Source organism: Lissotriton helveticus, chromosome 4_1 (assembly GCF_964261635.1).
Source record: "Lissotriton helveticus chromosome 4_1, aLisHel1.1, whole genome shotgun sequence".
NCBI lineage: Eukaryota > Metazoa > Chordata > Amphibia > Caudata > Salamandridae > Lissotriton > Lissotriton helveticus.
In genome coordinates, this window is record NC_136063.1 from 434,768,318 (window position 1) to 434,771,422 (window position 3,105).

The 3,105-nt window shown below is 40.0% G+C and overlaps 1 long non-coding RNA gene and 1 pseudogene across 1 annotated transcript; one reads left to right on the forward strand and one right to left on the reverse strand.

Moving 5' to 3' along the window:
• Positions 1 to 800: 800 nt before the first annotated feature.
• Positions 801 to 1,828, forward strand: LOC144827178 (transmembrane protein 250 pseudogene; annotated as a pseudogene).
• A 249-nt stretch (positions 1,829 to 2,077) lies between these two features.
• On the reverse strand, positions 2,078 to 2,779 carry LOC144827179 (uncharacterized). Its single transcript, XR_013610061.1, has 3 exons — positions 2,746 to 2,779; positions 2,348 to 2,426; positions 2,078 to 2,194 (listed from the first exon to the last, which is right to left on the reverse strand). It is a non-coding gene; the product is annotated as an uncharacterized LOC144827179 (long non-coding RNA).
• Between the last annotated feature and the right edge of the window lie 326 nt (positions 2,780 to 3,105).

Sequence of the window (3,105 nt, forward strand, 5' to 3'; positions counted from 1 at the left end):
GCTTAGTTCCAGTACGTAAATACCCTATCACATGAACTAGGGGAATATTTGACCCCTTTAGAACCTCACAGTGTCCTGCAATTTACCAAATAGGAAATTAAAGCTATCATGGTGGGAAAGAGGAACATGTGTAGAGAACACCAGAAAAAAAAGTTATATAAATAGGTATACAATTCAGAACTTTTAAGCGGTAAGGGCTTAGCACTGCGGCGCACAAGTCGAATATTAAATAATCTTTCTTTTATATAAGTTTGAACGAGGCACTCTACCCTGGTGGTCCACCACCTTAGGGCCAGCTTACAATGAGACAAACAATTAAACACAAGAGGAATGCCTGATAATCTCTAAATACAAATGTTGCCAATATTTATTGTCCATTCAAAAACCAGTCTATAGGAAGAAGATTGTTATTCCAAAGAACATATTCTTCTTTAATGAAACAAAATCACAGTTCATTTCAACAAGTCCATTTCTTCTTTAACTTTATAGGTCACACATTTCTTCTTTAACTTTATAGGTCACAGTTCAGATTCCACAAATCTTTTAGACCAGCTCTTTTAAAAATTCACATCAGCCGACGCGTTTCGTCCTATATGGACATCATCAAGGCTGAAATAAATAATAAAACATGTATCAACAAAATGCCAACCTATTTCCATATCCATACTGTTCCAAAAAACCACAACGAGAGATCCAAAAGGATTCATTTCAATTCAAGAACACATTCACAAATTCTCCTACTTCCTGCCTATATCCATTCTACACTTCAAAACAATACAACCATTGTGAGTGCGTGGGAGGCTGCACCGGGCCCCGCCCCTCGGAGCCGGGTACCCACAGGGACGAGCCATGGACAGCGCCATCCACACCGTTGCCTGCCCTGGGCCGGGGCGTCCTCTTTTGCCCGCCTCCGTGTGAGGGGAGCGCGGGCGTCTGGTCCAAAGTCACGGAGGTAGGATCTTCTCCGAGACTTCAAGCTGTTACTACCCTACAATGCTCTTTGGATCCATTTTGTGTTGAGTGATAACATCTGCTATGATCACAGCACACCATCCCTTGGGACTCTGTGAATGGTGGGGTGCCCGAAGCCTGTCATCCCCATTCCTCGCCGAGTTCGTTTGTTCCATGGCCCCCACACTACTTGTCTACATGCCGCCTGCAGTCCAATAAGGACCACTAACCTTGTGCGTACCAAGTACAGCAACTTTGACATCTACCTAAAGTCCCGATGGATGTATGGGTTTATACGTTTCCTCCTGTACTTCAGCTTCAGTCTGTTCACCTCCATACTGTGGGTGGCCCTTTCCATCTTGTTTTGCCTTCAGTACCTGGGGATGAGAGTCTTTCTCCGTTTCCATTATAAATTGTCTGTCATCTCTTGCTGTTAGGTCATCGGCGAGTTGATTTTGCCCTCCTGATTGAGCTGCTTATTTATCGAATCCAAGTGACCATGCTGCTAGTGGGTGGGCTCGGGTGGTGTTTCATGGTTTTTGTAGATATGTAATTAAGGTAACCGCATGTAAACAAAACTTTAAATTTAAAAAGTTCAATTTGCTTTTAACACTTCAATCTGTATATATTTGTTTGATACTTGCACTTAAAACATAGCATTTGATGCATACAACGTGCCAGTAATACAGATGACCATCTTTCAAATGCGGTTCCTAAAGATAGACATCAAACGGAATTATAATCTTATAAACTTGAAAAATAACCATCTTTGTAATGAGGGAATTGAGAAGAGAGAGAGATGCTTTGAATGTTGTAAACCAATGACATATCTGAATAAAGGTGATTTGCTCAATCCGATACAATCCTTTATCCAGATGACAGAGGACCAATGATGTAAATCAGGTTCAATGCCTACCCATGCAATTTAAAAAATATACTTTCAACATAACTCATTGACATACCTCCAGTATTAGATATGACACACTGTATTCAAAATCCACATTGACATTACTTTTCTGTATTCCTAAGGTGGCAATACATCCAATTTAGGTTTGACGTACAGTCATCTGTAGACCTAAAATGATGAAACATCAATCATACATTTACCCATGGTTGTCTGACTAAGGTGGCATACTAGTCAGCCTTTGAACAGTATTGTTCTCACCTGATTATTTGTAAACTATATTTGAAATTAAAATGTAGCACTGATAAATCCTTGATATTAATCTCAATATAACCACATCTGCAAGAAATAAAGAAAAGTGTATCAATAAAAATTCCTACTGTCCCTTATGTGGCGCATCCATTTAAATTAAATCTCTCTATACTGAGGTTATCATCTTAATCTCCAAATAATGTTATCACATTTGCCATGTAATGGTCTGATTCACCTCACCTTACTTATTCTCTTTTGTGACATGATATGGGTTTATTCCTTTATATTCATAGCCCTTATTCCTCTTGTTTGAATATACCTGAAAAGACATTGAGTAGATAAACTGAGGAACCATCATATTTCTCCCAAAATCTCCTTATAAACACTGCTCATCTATGTATATTAGTTCAGTTTCTCCAACTCATCTAATAATATAATAATATTAAGCTCTGTCCACGTCCATGTTCTACTCTTTCCTATTTCTTAAACTTTGGGGATTGAAAACGTTCATCCTCTATGTTCTACTAGAAAAAATAGGCAAATAAGTATCACCGTCAAGGAGTGGCTCCAAATCTCCCCTTTGAACAGAATAGAATTCTCCCATATGCCTCATTAACCTCAGTTTCCTCTGCGCTCACCATATTAATCTTCCAGTGCTACCTTCTCCATCGGCCTGGCCCGATAAATCCTGCCGTGGTGAAGGTATTCTCGCGCCTTGGCCTTAAAAACGATGCGCATCTAATCCAATCAGTCGTTTGATGTATATTGTTAGCCAATCCTAGGCTTACTCTTATTATTACTGTCCCAGCGATCCTGTTCCCCTTTTGGTCCGACATCTGATCGGACCAATCAGGGATCACTTTTGACAGCCCTATCCCTGTTCTCTGTCTGATCTAAGAGCCAATGGGCTTCCTCTTCTCACCCCGTGTCTTGTTTACAACAAAATCTGCTTCCGTAAAATTGTTTGGTCTTAGAGCCGCTATGCTCTATATTAGCCC